The 18,335-nt window shown below is 42.7% G+C and overlaps 1 non-coding gene across 1 annotated transcript; it reads left to right on the top strand.

Annotated features, from left to right (window-relative positions):
- The first annotated feature begins 784 nt into the window (after window positions 1–784).
- Trnae-cuc lies at window positions 785–856 on the top strand. The gene has a single exon. It is a non-coding gene; the product is annotated as a tRNA-Glu (tRNA).
- Window positions 857–18,335: the final 17,479 nt, after the last annotated feature.

The raw sequence follows: 18,335 nt of genomic DNA, 5'->3' as shown, positions 1-18,335 counted from the left end.
GTGGAGACCTCACGCCCCACGTGTTGAGCAATTCGGCGGTACGTCCACCCGGCCTCCCGCATGCCCACTATACGCCCTCGCTCAAAGTCCGTCAATTGCACATACGGTTCACGTCCACGCTGTCGCGGCATGCTACCAGTGTTAAAGACTGCGATGGAGCTCCGTATGCCACGGCAAACTGGCTGACACTGACGGCGGCGGTGCACAAATGCTGCGCAGCTAGCGCCATTCGACGGCCAACACCGCGGTTCCTGGTGTGTCCGCTGTGCCGTGCGTGTGATCATTGCTTGTACAGCCCTCTCGCAGTGTCCGGAGCAAGTATGGTGGGTCTGACACACCGGTGTCAGTGTGTTCTTTTTTCCATTTCCAGGAGTGTATATCATTATATTAAGTCTAATTAGCTAAATGCAGTGCTGTTATGGCACATTTTTCGGTACATATCTTACAAGGAGACTGAACAAAGTTACCTTGTCTGTTCAGCTTGAGACGCAGAAAGCTCTCGTCTCTGATACCGGGTTCGACGTCCGAACGAAATCCCGTGATGCACATATGTATGTAGGAAAGTTATCTTTGTTAACAAATCAGCAACCATAAAGATCCTTACTTTACTGTACTTTGTCGAAAACCTGTGACTGTTTCAGTTAATGCATTTGCTACCAACTAAACAATACGATAACGTTGAACACTACTTTCTGTTTTTGTAGAAGTGGATGATTTTTGCGGATGTCGTCAAGTAGCGGGTGGATGGTTTGCTGTGTTCGTTGGAGGAGCACTTGTGTCGTTATCCGGTGTGGTCTAGTGGCTAGGATACCTGGCTCTCACCCAGGAGGCCCGGGTTCGATTCCCGGTACCGGAAATAGGCATTTTACTGCTCCTCTTATGCGACTTGTCCCGACTTTTAATTTGTGAGGATATAAGTGCAACAGCCACAGTAAACTATTGTTCCCTGTTTCGTGCAGAAGACTGGGGAACCTGTAGTACTTTTACGTTATCCCCTGCTGCCACGGAACCACCTGTTTCCGATCGTGCGTTCCAACTAAAATCCATGCCTATAGGTTATATATAACAAAGAATTTCGTGTAGGGAATTCAGAAACGCCTACAGGACCACATCTTTCCATTTATCAGACAGCACTGACGCCTTGTTTGAAATGATCAGGAAGGAGAGAGTTTAAGTACTTCGTTGGTGGAAGCTTTTTATTTTCGCTTTCTTGGCTGTCAATAGTTTCCACCTGATTGACAGCCAGAGGCATTAAAAGTCAAGCTCTTGATATCGCTTGACACGGCTCCTCGCAGGGAAATCTAGAAGGCGAACTTTTAAGTGGAATTGGTGGCTGTGACACTTTTCATTTTCCCTTGGCAGGTAATGACCGCGCAGTCGTGGTACGCAATCCGAACAACAAACACTCCACTATACCCATTGGAAGCAATGTCTCTCCTTTCCTCGACCATCATCTGATCATTTGCTGAGTCGACAGCTTTATTCCCAGAATCGAATAGCACATCGCCATTATGATAATCGTTTGTTCAGAATTCTTTATTCGTCAGATCTATCTTCTTACCTGCTGCATTTTATTTGTTTGTTAGCTTCTCTGCTCTTGATTTAAGACAACTAATTATCATTGCTACTATTGATACTTTTTTCGTCTCTCGAACCATTATCATATATTCAGTTAAAAGTTCCCTTGACGATTTCCTAAGAGAAGGCTACCTTTCCTTCCAAAATATGTAAGTGTAGACCAGGTGTGGCTTAAATTCAAGGAAATAGTATTGACATACATTAAGAGAGTCATATAAAGTAACTTAATGAGACACGTAACAGATTCCCCATGACGCACAAAACAGGTCAGGACACTGTTGCAAAAGCAACGAAAAAATTATGCCCGATTTAAGAAGAGCACAAGATCTCAGAGATTGATGATGTTTTACGGAAGCTAAAAATTTAGCGCTGACTTGAGAACGAGATGCTTTTAATAGTTTCCACAACGAAGCTCTGACTCGAAATGTGACAGAAAATGCAAAGCGTGTCTGATTCTGTCTAAAGTATGCCAGCAGCAGCACACAATCAACACCTTCAAAGCGCAGCAGCAGTGGTAATCTCACCGATGACAGCGCCACTAAAGAGGAGTTACTAAATGCGGTTTTTCCGAAATTCCTTCAGCAAATAAGATTCAGTGTGTGTTCCACAATTCAAATCAAGAACAGCTGACAACATGGGTCACATACAAGTAGATACCCTCAGTGTAGGCCGCGCGGAATAGCAGCACCGTCTAGGGCGTCTTGTCACGGTCCACGAGGCTCCCCCCGTCGGAGGTTCGAGTCCTTCCTCGGCCATGGGTGTGTGTGTGTATTGTGTCATTCTTAGCGTAAGTTAGTTTAAGTTAGATTAAATAGTGTGTAATAGAGATAAGGGAGCAGGCGGCGTGGTACTAGGTTACCAAGGGGAAGAAGGAAAGGGGTACAAGTAGGGGATAAATTTTCTGCTAGAAGAAGGGAGGAAGAGTTATGCCAACAATTATGGAACAATGAGGAAACGGGGAGAAGGGTATTCCAGTTTCTGCCCAATGTCAAGAAGAGATTAGAGATGAGTTATTTTGAGCCCAGCAGGGGCCTGCTGCACTTTCTCACAGGATATGGACAATATCCGACATATCTATGTCGATTTGGTAAACGGGCGGCGCCGGCGTGTAACTGTGGCGCTTAGGACGGTACACACGAACACATCATCTATGACTGCCCGTTATATGATGATGAATTAAGAACCCAACTACCGAATAGCGCCACATATGCATTAATACGACGTGCTGACACCTTTAATATCCTCAAAAGTTTGGCTAACAGGATATCACATAAGATCACGAAGGATTTATTTACAAATCAAAATGGTTAACAACACGAGAACCGACAAAGACTGAGGTGCACCTGCCCAATACCGCCGGGTGCGGAACTGGCCGGTCCGCTCTTACCACCGGGATCCGCCGCACTACAGGATCAGGCAGGCAGGTGTAACAAATCCCCAATAATAGACATCTGCACTTCCAATTAGGTATTAGTTGTTAGTAGTACACTACTGGCCATTAAAATTGCTACACCAATAAGAAATGCAGATAATAAACGGGTATTCATTGGACAAATACATTATACTAGAACTGACATGTAATTACATTTTCACGCAATTTGGGTGCATAGATCCTGAGAAATCAGTACCCAGAACAACCACCGCTGGCCGTAATAACGGCATTGATACGCCTAGGCATTGAGCCAAACAGAGCTTGGATGGCGTGTACAGGTACAGCTGCCCATGCAGCTTCAACACGATACTACAGTTCATCAAGAGTAGTGACTGGCGTATTGTGACGAGCCAGTTGCTCGGCCACCATTGACCAGACGATTTCAATTGGTGAGATATCCGGAGAATATGCTGGCTAGGGGAGCTGTCGAACATTTTCTGTATCCAGGAAGGCCCGTACAGGTCCTGCAACATGCTGAAATGTAGTGATCCAATGAAGGGTAGAGCCACATATCGTAACACACCTGAAATGTAACGCCCACGTCAATGTGAACAAGAGGTGACCGAGACGTGTAACCAATGGCACCCCATACCATCACGCCGGGTGATACGCCAGTATGGCGATGACCAATACACGCTTCCAATGTGCGTTCACCGCGATGTCGCCAAACACGGATGCGACGATCGTTATGCTGTAAACAGAACCTGGATTCATCCGAACAAATGACGTTTTGCCATTCGTGCACCCAGGTTCGTCGTTGAGTATACCATCGCAGGCGCTCCTGTCTGTGACGCAGCATCAAGGATAAACACATCCATGGTCTCCGAGCTTGTAGTCCATGCTGCTGCAAACGTCGTCAAACTGTTCGTGCAGATGGTTGTTGTCTTGCAAACCTCCCCATCTGTTGACTCAGGGATGGAGACGTGGCTGCACGATCCCTTACAGCCATGGGGATAAGATGCCTGTCATCTCGACTGATAGTGATACGAGGCCGTTGGGATCCAGCACGGCGTTCCGTATTACCCTTCTTAGTCCACTGGTTCCATATTCTGCTAACAGTTATTGGTTCTCGACCAACGCGAGCAGCAATGTCGCTATACGATAAACTGCAATCGCGATAGGCTACAATCCGACCTTTATCAAAGTCGGAAACGTGATGGTACACATTTGTCCTCCTTACACGTGGCATCACAACAACGTTTCACCAGGCAACGGCGGTCAACGGCTGTTGGTGTATGAGAATTAGGTTGGGAACTTTCCTCATGTCAGCACGTCGTAGGTGTCGCCACCGGCGCCAACCTTGTGTGAATGCTCTGAAAAGCTAATCATTTGCATATCACAGCATCTTCTACCTGTCGGTTAAATTTCGCGTCTGTAGCACGTCATCTTCGTGGTGTAGCAATTTTAATGGCTAGTAATGTATTAGGTAGAACTTAGAACACTAACACCACTAACATGGGTAGTGACTGCAGCGGTTTTAAGTAATTCGGCCAGCCTAGTGCCAGGGGCATGCTCACCGGTGGTTAGCTCGATGAGCAGGCCACAAAAGTAGGTTTGTAGATCATCTGGCTCAACTGTAACGCTGCAGAGTAGATTAGCATTAGAGTAGATTAATAGATTAGATTAACTTTGTCCATAGCTTTGTGTCAGTCAGTTAAGTGCAAGCTGCTCTTGATTTTTGTACTGTAGAAAAAACTCACTAATTAATTAAGGTGGTGGGTTACTCTGTATCATTATATTGAATTGTATTGTATTGTATTGTATTGTAGCATCATTATTGTATTGTATTTCGTATCATCATTATTGCATTGTATTAATAAAGGTTTTTAAAAAAATTGTGTAAGCTTAGGGACCGATGGCCTCAGTAGTTTGGTCCCATAAGACCTTACCACAAATTTCAAATTTTTTTCCTCAGTGTAGCGGAGCAACTGAAGTAAACCAATTATGTTCCATTCGAAGTATGCTCATGCAATAGCTCCATATTTAGTAGTCATTTAGCAATTCGTACCTAAGGACTGGAAAGATGCACAGGTCACATCAATACAGGAGAAATTCAATAGAAATAATCCACTGAATCACAGACCCGCATCACTGACATCGATCTGCAGTAGGGTTTTGAAACATACACTATGTTCGAACATTATGTAATACATCGAAGGAAAAGAAAACCTTGTAGACGAGGCAACCACAGCTGTGACTAATCATTTTGGAGATTAAGAAGTCGCTTCATCTTTATTTCATTTGTTATCAGATCACAAACGCCTTCGTGAGACTGTAAACCACGTCCTCTAGTGGCATGTAACCAAGTCATAAGAGCTAGGTAGCCCGGAACGTGAAACCCAACATATGTTGTTAGACTAAAAAATAATCTGCTAAATGGCGCTGAATGGTCAGTGAACCAAAATCAGTGGGACATAGCGATCCAAATCCAAAATCGTCGGTGGATCCTCAACTTCAGTCTATACGCATTCCAAGAACACGGAACGCGACCGCGCTTTATTAGTTCGGTCTGACAACGAATATTGAGTTCCATATTCCGGACTACCTAGCTCTTATGACGTAGACAGCTGAGGATGTGGTTTTCGGTGCCGCGAAACTGGTTGTAATGTGATAATAAACAGGTTAAATACAGCTGAACCGCCTTCTTGATCTCCAAGATGGAAGAAAAGCTCTATTAACACTTAGCACGGTTCAGAAGAAATCTTTCTCTTGAAACACAGCTCGCTCTTTATTCACACAAAGCAATATCGGCCGTCAATTGATTATCTCAAGTTGATTCCATATTTATAGGTTTCCAGAAGGCTTTTGATTCCGTTCTTCACAAACTTCTTCAAATTGTTTGTCTTTGGAGTATTATCATAACAGTGCGACTGGATTCGTGATTTCCTCATAGAAAGGGTACAGTGTAGTTGCTGATGGGAAGTAATTGAGTGGAACAGTAGCAATATCTGGCATTTTCTAAGTATTACAGGCTCCCTTCTGTTCCTACTCTATATAAATTATTTGGTAGACAATTTGAAAAACAATCTTAGATTGTTTGTAGATGATGTCGTTCACCGTCAAGCAATGTCATCACCTGTATGGTAGGAATGATCAACGACATGAGGATGCAGAAGGCAATGGAAACCACTGCATTAAAGACACGTAACGTGTATCCACAGGGCATGTGGCCTGTAATTCAAGAAGTGTCATGATGATCTCTCCATTGGCAAAAGATTCCGGAATAGTCCCCCATTCGGATCTCCGGGAGGGGACTGCCAAGGGGGAGGTTACCATGAGAAAAAGATTGAATAATCAACGAAAGGATAACGTTCTACGAGTCGGGGCGTGGAATGTCAGAAGCTTGAACGTGGTAGGGAAACTAGAAAATCTGAAAAGGGAAATGCAAAGGCTCAATCTAGATATAGTAGGGGTCAGTGAAGTGAAGTGGAAGGAAGACAAGGATTTCTGGTCAGATGAGTATCGGGTAATATCAACAGCAGCAGAAAATGGTATAACAGGTGTAGGATTCGTTATGAATAGGAAGGTAGGGCAGAGGGTGTGTTACTGTGAACAGTTCCGTGACCGGGTTGTTCTAATCAGAATCGACAGCAGACCAACACCGACAACGATAGTTCAGGTATACATGCCGACGTCACAAGCTGAAGATGAACAGATAGAGAAAGTGTATGAGGATATTGAAAGGATAATGCAGTATGTAAAGGGGAACGAAAATCTAATAGTCATGGGCGACTGGAATGCAGATGTAGGGGAAGGAGTAGAAGAAAAGGTTACAGGAGAATATGGACTTGGGACAAGGAATGAAAGAGGAGAAAGACTAATTGAGTTTTGCAACAAGTTTCAGCTAGTAATAGCGAGTACCCTGTTCAAGAATCACAAGAGGAGGCGGTATACTTGGAAAAGGCCGGGAGATACGGGAAGATTTCAATTAGATTACATCATGGTCAGACAGAGATTGCGAAATAAGATACTGGATTGTAAGGCGTACCCAGGAGCAGATATAGACTCAGATCACAATGAAGAGTAGGCTGAAGTTCAAGACATTAGTCAGGAAGAATCAATACGCAAAGAAGTGGGATACGGAAGTACTAAGGAATGACGAGATACGTTTGAAGTTCTCTAACGCTTTAGATACAGCAATAAGGAATAGCGCAGTAGGCAGTACAGTTGAAGAGGAATGGACATCTCTAAAAAGGGCCATCACAGAAGTTGGGAAGAAAAACATAGGTACAAAGAAGGTAGCTGCGAAGAAACCATGGGTAACACAAGAAATATTTTAGTTGATTGATGAAAGGAGGAAGTACAACCATGTTCTGGGAAAATCAGGAATACAGAAATACAAGTCGCTGAGGGACGAAATAAATAGGAAGTGCAGGGAAGCTAAGACGAAATGGCTGCAGGAAAAATGCGAAGACATCGAAAAAGATATGATTGTCGGAAGGACAGACTCAGCATACAGGAAAGTCAAAACAACCTTTGGTGACATTAAAAGCAACGGTGGTAACATTAAGAGCGCAACGGGAATTCCACTGTTAAATGCAGAGGAGAGAGCAGATAGGTGGAAAGAATACATTGGAAGCCTCTATGAGGGTGAAGATTTGTCTGATGTGATAGAAGAAGAAACAGGAGTCGATTTAGAAGAGATAGGGGATCCAGTATTAGAATCGGAATTTAAAAGAGCTTTGGAGGACTTACGGTCAAATAAGGCAGAAGGGATAGATAACACTCCATCAGAATTTCTAAAATCATTGGGGGAAGTGGCAACAAAACGACTATTCACGTTGCTGTGTAGAATATAAGAGTCTGGCGACATACCATCTGACTTTCGGAAAAGCATCATCCACACAATTCCGAAGACGGCAATAGCTGACAAGTGCGAGAATTATCACACAATCAGCTTAACAGCTCATGCATCGAAGCTGCTTACAAGAATAATATACAGAAGAATGGAAAAGAAAATTGAGAATGCGCTAGGTGACGATCAGTTTGGCTATAGGAAAAGTAAAGGGACGAGAGAGGCAATTCTGACATTACGGCTAATAATGGAAGCAAGACTAATGAAAAATCAGGACACTTTCATAGGATTTGTCGACCTGGAAAAAGCGTTCGACAATATAAAATGGTGCAAGCTGTTCGAGATTCTGAAAAAAGTAGGGGTAAGCTACAGGGAGAGACGGGTCATCTACAATATGTACAACAACCAAGAGGGAATAATAAGAGTGGACGATGAAGAACGAAGTGCTCGTATTAAGAAAGGTGTAAAACAATGCTGTAGCCTTTCGCCCCTACTCTTCAATCTGTACATCGAGGCAGCAGTGATGGAAATAAAAGAAAGGTTCAGGAGTGGAATTAAAATACAAGGTGAAAGGATATCAATGATACGATTCGCTGATGACATTGCTATCCTGAGTGAAAGTGAAGAAGAATTAAATGATCTGCTCAACGGAATGAACAGTCTAATGAGTACACAGTATGGTTTGAGAGTAAATCGGAGAAAGACGAAGGTAATGAGAAGTAGTAGAAATGAGAACAGCGAGAAACTTAACATCAGGATTGATGGTCACGAAATCAATGAAGTTAAGGAATTCTGCTACCTAGGCAGTAAAATAACCAATGACGGACGGAGCAAGGAGGACATCAAAAGCAGACTCGCTATGGCAAAAAAGGTATTTCTGGACAAGAGAAGTCTACTAATATCAAATACCGGCCTTAATTTGAGGAAGAAATTTCTGAGGATGTACGTCTGGAGTACAGCATTGTATGGTAGTGAAACATGGACTGTGGGAAAACCGGAACAGAAGAGAGTCGAAGCATTTGAGATGTGGTGCTATAGACGAATGTTGAAAATTAGGTGGACTGATAAGGTAAGGAATGAGGAGGTTCTACGCAAAATCGGAGAGGAAATGAATATGTGGAAAACACTGATAAGGAGGACACGATGATAGGACATCTGCTAAGACATGAGGGAATGACTTCCATGGTACTAGAGGGAGCTGTACAGGGCAAAAACTGTAGAGGAAGACAGAGATTGGAATACGTCAAGCAAATAATTGAGGACGTAGGTTGCAAGTGCTACGCTGAGATGAAGAGGTTAGCACAGGAAAGGAATTCGTGGCAGGCCGCATCAAACCAGTCAGTAGACTGATGACCAAAAAAAAAAGGAATAGTAGCATTTGACTCTAAACAATAAAAGGTGCAAGGTTGTCCACATGAGTACTACAAAAATTCGTTAAATTGCGGTTACACGATAAACAACACAAATCTAAAAATTCAACTAAATTCGTAAGGATTACGATTAGGATTAAATTAAATGGGAAGCATCACATAGATAATGCTCTGGAGAAGGCGAACCAGAGACTGATTTTATTGGAAGAATACTTCTACATCTACATCTGCATCTACATACATACTCCGGAAGTCACTGTACGGTTCGTGGTGGAGGGTACCCTGTGTCACTAGTAGTCTTTTTATTTCCTGTTCCACTCACAAACAGAGCGACGGAAAAACGACTATCTATATGCCTCCGTAAAACCCTTAATTTCTCGTACCTTATCTTCGTGGTCTTTATGTGAAATGTAAGTTGTCGGTAGTAGAAACGTTCTGCAGTCAGCTTCAGGTGCCGGTTCCCCAAATTCTCTCAACAGTGTTTTCCGAAAGATCTTCGCCTTCCCTCTAGGGATTCCTATTTGAGTTCCGAAAGTATCCGCGTAACAGCTGCGTCTTTTTCGAACTTTCAATTGACAAAATTAGCAGTCAGCCTGTGAATTGCTTCGTTGTCTCCCTTAATCCGACCTGGTAAATATCCCAAAGAATAGTACTCAAAAACAGATCGCACTAGCTTCGCATAAGGAGTGTCCTTTACAGATGAATTGCATTTCCCCAAAATTCTCCTAAGTATCCGTAGTCTACCATTGACCTTCACTACCATAATTCTCACGCCCTTGTTCCATTTCCTATCGCTTTGCAACGTTACGCCTGGATATTTAAACGACGTGACTGTGTCAAGCAGAACACTACTAACGCTGTATCCGAACATTACGGTTTTGTTCTTCCTACTCATCCGCTTACATTTTTCTACCTTTAGAGCTACACTAGGAATGTCGTCTACGTCGTCTTGTATCCTACTACAGTCACACAACTTCGACACTTTCCCGTACACCACAGCATCATCAGCAAACAGCCTCAAACTGCTTCCCATCGTGTCTGCCAAATCGTTTACGTAAAAAGAAAATAACAGCGGTCCTTCACATTTCCCCTGGGCATGCCCGACGATGGCCCTGTCTTTGATGAACACTCGCCGTCGAGGACAACGTACTGGGTTTTATTATTTAAGAAGCCTTCATTTACTCGCATATCTGGGAACCTATCCCATATACACTTACAGGATACAACAAATCAGAGAAACTGCCTCCACTGCGCTTGTCTATCCTGTGGTAGAGTATTACTGCGTGCTACGGGGTCCTTAACATATAGGATTGGAAAATTCAAAGAAAGGCAGCTCGTTTTGTATTATCGCGAAATAGGGGAGAGAGTGTCCTGGATATGATATCCGAAAGGGGTGGAAATCAATAAAACAAAGGTGTTTCTCGTCGCATCGATGTCTTTTCACGAAATTTCAATCGCCAACATTCTCCTAAAACATTTTGTTGACTCGAATCGACACGGGGAGACATGAGCATCGTAAAAATTTAAGATACATTAGAGTTCGCCCGAAAATATGTATGTGTTCTTTTTTCCTAAGTGCAATTCGAAAGTGGAACGATCGAGAAACAGTCTGAAAATTGTTCGATGAAGTGCCAAGTTATATGATGTGAACTGCAGCTTAGTGATGTAGATACAAATACATCTATTTGTGGGGGGGACTAATTGTCGAAGTGCCAGATCCACCGCGCTGTGCAGTATTTCATGGATAAAAATGGACACTTGTCAGAAACACGGACGTTCAGTCGTAGAAAAACATCATTCTAATTAAAATAGAAATATCTTATAAAACACTTCACTTTCAAAGATTTGAAAATTTCAAAATTTTTTTTTTTTTATTCTCGTGAAATCACATTCGAACGCACTTAACACAGTACTGTTGCATCGATTGTGACAGTACTTAGGCGTGTATTTTGTTTCAGTATGTCTACAATTTAGAAATACTTACGTACACCTTTCCATTTACTTTTTCCATTGTTTATTACGCGTTTTCCTTTGAAGGCTTAATGAATAAGAGGCAGCGATTAACGAGAAGTATGCTAAAAAAAGAGCATTACTGCCTGTCATGTTTCTCTGGCTGCGTTTAAAAGATATCGACAATCTGAAGAAAACCAACTGTACTGATATTGTTACAAAGACGATCGGTTCTATAAATTGTCTGGAGAAATTGCACAGCAAGGTCATTTTTTTTTTCTTTTGTCGTGAAGAGAACTTTTATCCACAACGTGAAAGTTTTCCGTCCATCATCAGCTGTTACTATGACTATTCACAAGTCGTAAGCAAAATTTCAAAGCCAAGTCGGGCCAAGCTAACAGTCTTATCACACTCGGTGTCTGATTATATGTCCAGTGTCAGGTTACACATTTAGGCACCTTATTTTCAAAGGCACCTCTCACTCCTCTCCCGACTGGCATCGACCAAGAATGCGTCAGCATCACCCAAGAACCCCCCCCCCCCCCCCCGCTCCTCCCACCTCCATCCCCCTTTTGGATCAATGACCCCGAAGCGCCAAATCTTCATCTCTTAGAACTGGGCCTTTTTATTGGTCAGGGTTTACTCTGGAGCTGGGCAGCATTAGAGAGGATCAGGCTACGTCTATTCGTTTGTAACATATTACGTTTAGTCACACCATCTGAGTTCTACTTTTAACAGCAATTTAATATTACGCGATTTTCGTCATTTGAGACACTAGAAGATGCCACACCCGGTGAGATATGTAAGTGCTCACACTGTACCACATTTTTTTACAATTTTACGTAATTTTGAAAATTTTTCATATTTTCCCATATTTTCAACAGTTTTACATATATTCTACTGTTTTCCTCTTTTGTAACTGGAGTACTTGAGTGGGTGAGTTTCGCTCCGGAGATGAGCAGTATAGAGAGACGACCATGCGGTGTCTATTTGTAGATAACGAAATACGTTTAGTCACGTCACCTGAGGCCTATTTGTTAATAACAAGTTGTATGATTGTTGTCATTCGAGGCACCAGCAGAAGCCACATCCATGCAGATATCAAAATACTCTCATTCTTCCACATTCTCTACAATTTTACATATTTTCCACCATGTTACACATTTTATCCAGGGAAATGAATTCCGTCTCAGTGCCATGTCAAATTCGAATCAAATAGCATTGTGAAATTGCATTAGGACATCATGTCACAGCAACGTGTGATGTCCCAGTGGCTTGTCAAGGACATGACGCACTCAGCCAACCACAAACCCACATGGGCCAAAATGATTTAACTTTACTTGCTTGTTAGAAACGAAGATATTGGTAGAAATAACATCATATCAAATTCTGTAACCACTGCCAATCTCCAACCAAAGATACTTTATGTATAATAAATACCAAACTGATGACAGATAAACCCCAAGCTAAGCCACCACTACATAACTAGACTGCGTGCCATTGTATCAGAACTCTTGTGATTCTGACCAAAATTACTTTTTGTGTAGCACAGCGTTACAAATTACACACCTAGAGATAAAACTGACAAGTATATGCAACTATTCCAGAGAAAAGTAAGACTCCTGGAGGGTGGCCCAACCCTCTACCTCTGATGTGTGGTGTACAGCCGCGAACACTGAACTAGCCATGGCAGAGAAATTGGCATTATAGTGTAACTCTCTCCGAGCAGGAAGCCTGTGTGAAAGACACTGCTACTAATTCAGCCCTGGCCGAGGTACCTCCTGCTCATGGTAATAACGGTAAACATATCCTAACATGTCGCTGGAAATATCGAAGACTGCTACAAATACACACCTTGATAGGGAGGAACTCTGCCCCCATCCGCACCGCCACTTCTACACCCTGCATTCGTTGGATAATGCAGGTTGAATGGGCGAAGTGAGGTGCTAGTAGGATATGAAACTCCTTAAGTGGCTGTAGCCAGCACTTAGTCCCTGGCCCCAGAAGCGAGAGCTCCAAATGTCTGCACAATGCTACGTCAGATCATCTCCCCAGGAATGGCAGGGAAACTTGCATTATTTAAACAATTTGCATGTGTAGTCATCTCCCAGGTGATGAACAAGGTAACTTATGCAAAAGACACTGCTACATAATATCGCATCCCTCCACAGTAAATCACACTAAACCAGTCATAACTCGCTGATGCCCACTTTTTCACCATCAGAAAGCTCTGAATGCCTTTACAAATAAGCGATGCAAACAGTTTAAGCACCAGGCACCTCCATCCACTCCCTCTTTCCTCTTTCGACCAAACAGCATTATGCCTCCAAACCCATTTATAAACTACAGCATAATTATTAGATGTGTGTGACATTTCTAGAAGACATGTAAAAAATTCGAGTGGGAGAGCTACCGATCCTTCTGTGACCATCCCTTTTGTTAGTATAGTTGTGGTTTCCTCCAAACGTGGGCAGGGCTGGTGCGATTGCTACATTCTCCACCCCTACACGTGAACCACAGGGAAAAATTTAGTTACAAAATAGAATCCTGTAAGGATACAGCCTGAGGACAAGATCCGCCAGGGGTTCCAGGCGGGTAAAAAACCATGTAACTCTCGCAGTGTTAGTGTGTAATGTCACTGTAAGACAGAAAGGGAGTACCTATACACGACTATGCAGTGGTCACTCTGCAACAAGCAAACAAAACTATTTCTACTCACGAAGTCGTCACAATACCTTTGTCACTATACAATAATATATAGTCGTAGAGAGCTGCAGTGTTCAAGCGCCATTTGTCGATAAGCCTCCGAATATAAATATGATAAGGCGCTATGTGTCTCTGTCAGTGTTGTCGACACCTCCACCACATCTGTCGACCCAGTCCACAACAGCAGCCTACCCAGGGACTAAGGGTATAAATATCGGTACTGTAAGCCTGCAGCCAGCCCTATAAATATTGTTTGGACTGCAGTCATACAACACCTCTCCATATATGCGGCTCCTAGTAGGGTGGAGTACAACTATCTCATTGGCTCCAACTTACCGTGGGGATTCATACTATGCAAATTGATAAATGAGGAGGGGGGAGAGAGAGGGGAAATCCCTGACCTGTAGGTCTTTTGTCTTTCTAGTTAACAGGCCGGAAGTTCTTTCAAGATTCGCAACAGAAGCAACTGCTTAAGTCAGATAACTCACACAGCCGCTCAAGATAACCGCCAGATAAGAAAGTCCACATCCTTAGATAGTGGGATTCTAAAATTATTTCTGTTACACAGTGCATGTATGTCTCTGAACATGTCTGTTAACTGTTGGACTTACCCACACAGACTTATTAAATTATTTAGTAGCAAAAATTCCACTTCAAGCGATCTATACAGTAATATCATCAGGTGTACAGTGTTGGAGGTTACGAGTTTATCATGAATCTACCCGTCTCCTGTTCGTCATAATTATATCGTTAGACTTCTGACAGTGATCCCTATATGACATTGCATTAATAAGGAAGCATAAATCAGCTAATATTGGAGTCAAGTTCAGAATCTAAATCTGATAAGTCCATAGATAGGATATTTCTAAACCATTTCTTGGTATTTTTTTCAATTCTTTCCAAGTTGTTAAATGCGACAACTTCTTTGGAAAATGCCCATGATCCTTGCATGTGATGTTTTCCTTTTACAGCTGGGCTGGTTAATACGTTTAGGAACTATACATGTAAGACAGAGTGCATGTTAATTATATCCTAAATCTATTAACCCAACCAGATATGAGTCTCCCCACTGGGGGCCGAACCGCACAATAACCCTGGGTTCGCTGTGGGGCGGCGGTGATGTGAGTGGACTGCTGTATCCTGTTATAGGGTTGTGAACCACTGAGGGCTACGGCGAGGACGAAGCCTCTCCGTCGCTTCTAGGTCCCCAGTTCAATACAATACAATACAATATGGTGGTGCATCAAGATTATATCTCCCACATTTCCTTCGGATTTCTCTATATTTTCCCACATATTTCATATTTTACCATATTCTATAGTACATATAAAAGTGTATGTAGATTCGTATTGCTTACATCACCAGGTACGGCTTGCTGTACTAAGATCTGGGGTAACATTTGGGGCAGATCCACGAGCACAATAATTTGTAATGTTCGGTATGGTTCCACCAATGCATGATTCAGGGTGGCGTCTGAAAGGTGGATCCTCCTGTGACAGGTATGGCACTGCAGCCACTGCCATCAACATCCACCACCTGCTGCCACCTTTGTGCCCTTGATACAGTCAGTCAGTGTGAGGAAGAGGGTGGGGACCCCACATAAATTAAACACATGAAGTATCGCAACTGTGCTTTGTGTATATATATATATATATATATATATATATATATATATATATATATATGTGTGTGTGTGTGTGTGTGTGTGTGTGTGTGTGTGTGTGTGTGTGTGTGTGTAAGTTGACAGTCAGTGTTGACATCTGGAGAAGTATAGTTTCAAGGTTACTCAACTGTGTAGGGACTCAGTATGGCAGGTGGATGGTAAAAAGAAATTGGAAGCCATACCTGGTTCTGTAACCAATAAAGCCTATATATACTTGTACACGTACATATAGAATATAGTAATATGAAAAAGTATCGAAACAACCGAAGAAATGTGGAAAAATATAAAAATTCGATAAAACTCCCTTAAACTATGGTCACACAGGATATTTATATTTATACACAGGAAGTAGTCAAAATTCTTGGGACATAAGAAGCAGATCAAACTGTCTGCAGATTTCTTAAATATTTTCCTAGAAGGCTACAAGGAAAGTTATTAGAATCACTGCACCATGTGCTCCCAAAGTGACTAGGAGATCTGTGCCTAAGGTTGATAGTCAGCTCGCAGACTCACAGACCTCTCTTAAAAAAATTTAAAAGGTTTTGGTGCTGATACAGAGGGAGGAAGGATATCGATATGAGTTAACACTAACAATTTGAAATAAAGAAGAACTACAACACAGATGGTAATCGATAGAGAGGGCCTGTAGTGACTATATATGTAAGAGAAGAGAGGGAGTGACACTGCATATGCTTCATTAGTGGTAATATGGTGTGTTCTAAAGCGAGACAGACACAGAGAGAGAGAGGAGGGGGGGGGGGAGGGAGGGAGCGAGACATGGTGACTCAAGACGGTAATTGTCATATTCCCACTAGTTCTGTGCGCATGAGGAAACGGTAATGTTATTTTATTCTGAGTGCTGTGGAAATCTCAACCCAATACATGCCATTTACATGTCATATATATTTGGAATCGTCGAACTACTTCATGCAGTACAAAATAATGTATATGGATTACATGTGATGATGTCACTATAGATAAAATTACGAGAAGTTTGCTCACAGATGATAGAAGGGGCTCTGTTCTTAACAGGGATTGCATATATTTTATCTGTATGACTTGGATTATATTCTAGTACAAGTGCTCGGCATTTCTCTAATTTTTAAACCCGTTTATGCTACATTTAACCTTTTATTTCGATTGTTCTCTGCGGTGGTATCAATCGTGGGAAATTTACTCCTTTTGACGCATATACAATTGATTTGGAGGAGAATCAAAACACGTTGGCAAGAGCTGGTATAAGATGGCGTCAGCACAGCTAATGCTTTGTATCTCAGTCCCACACTGTGGTAGATTACGTCTCAGCGGAATCGCTACGGTCATCTGATAGTTCTTTCTTTCTACCGTCAAGCGACCTGTTACTTAATAACCAATTACCCTCTTCATATAGAGTGGTCTTGATGCCTCTAATGTGAATTTCCTCCATTAGTGAGCGCCTTCGGTAACACCATGTACCTAGAAAAGAAATGGCATCCAACCTATCCCTGACCCTGAGGGTACCCACGTCGCAGCAGATATATTCACGAAATAGTGTGTAATTGCATGTCAAAGGCCTTTACCAGAAGGCTTTTGCTGCTAGTATGATTGATCATCACCAATAAAAAAAATTTTTCGTCTGCTAAGTCGTATTCTTGTGTTTATCTCACACATTAACTATTACTAAGCTAGACAGATGTGGTTCTAAACCAACATCTTCCAGAGAATTAATACTGTTGGCTTGTATGGATGTATAGTACATATATTTCACAAGCAAACAGAATTGATAACTGGTTATAAAACTATGCTCTATGAGTCTCTAATTTTAATTATTTAAGCTGGAAATCGATTGCACGATCTAACAAACATCGATATTGATAGTTCTACAATTCGTCATAATAAAATGATATGGGATGCAATACCTCCCGAGTGGTTTTTCTGGTTGTGTTGAGAATATGAAAATTTTAGTGACAGTAACTATGATAATGTAAGGAACAACTACACATGTCTAGAGGACCCGACTGTCTTGGTGACAGAGATGCATAACAAATTGTAACTTCATTATATATTACTAAAAGAAGTAATGTGTGTTGAGCAGACTTAGACCATTACCTATCAAATTATTCTTATGTATAGTCATAATATCATTTTACAATTTACATTTACATTTACATTTACAAATTGTAACTTAATTATATACACTCCTGGAAATGGAAAAAAGAACACATTGACACCGGTGTGTCAGACCCACCATACTTGCTCCGGACCCTGCGAGAGGGCTGTACAAGCAATGATCACACGCACGGCACAGCGGACACACCAGGAACCGCGGTGTAGGCCGTCGAATAGCGCTAGCTGCGCAGCATTTGTGCACCGCCGCCGTCAGTGTCAGCCAGTTTGCCGTGGCATACGGAGCTCCAGCGCAGTCTTTAACACTGGTAGCATGCCGCGACAGCGTGGACGTGAACCGTATGTGCAGTTGACGGACTTTGAGCGAGGGCGTATAGTGGGCATGCGGGAGGCCGGGTGGACGTACCGCCGAATTGCTCAACACGTGGGGCGTGAGGTCTCCACAGTACATCGATGTTGTCGCCAGTGGTCGGCGGAAGGTGCACGTGCCCGTCGACCTGGGACCGGACCGCAGCGACGCACGGATGCACGGATCGGCGAGGACAATTCGCAACCGTCTCCATGAAGCTGGGCTACGGTCCCGCACACCGTTAGGCCGTCTTCCGCTCACGCCCCAACATCGTGCAGCCCGCCTCCAGTGGTGTCGCGACAGGCGTGAATGGAGGGACGAATGGAGACGTGTCGTCTTCAGCGATGAGAGTCGCTTCTGCCTTGGTGCCAATGATGGTCGTATGC

Source organism: Schistocerca americana, chromosome 2 (assembly GCF_021461395.2).
Source record: "Schistocerca americana isolate TAMUIC-IGC-003095 chromosome 2, iqSchAmer2.1, whole genome shotgun sequence".
NCBI lineage: Eukaryota > Metazoa > Arthropoda > Insecta > Orthoptera > Acrididae > Schistocerca > Schistocerca americana.
This window is presented reverse-complemented; position numbering and strand designations above follow the sequence as displayed.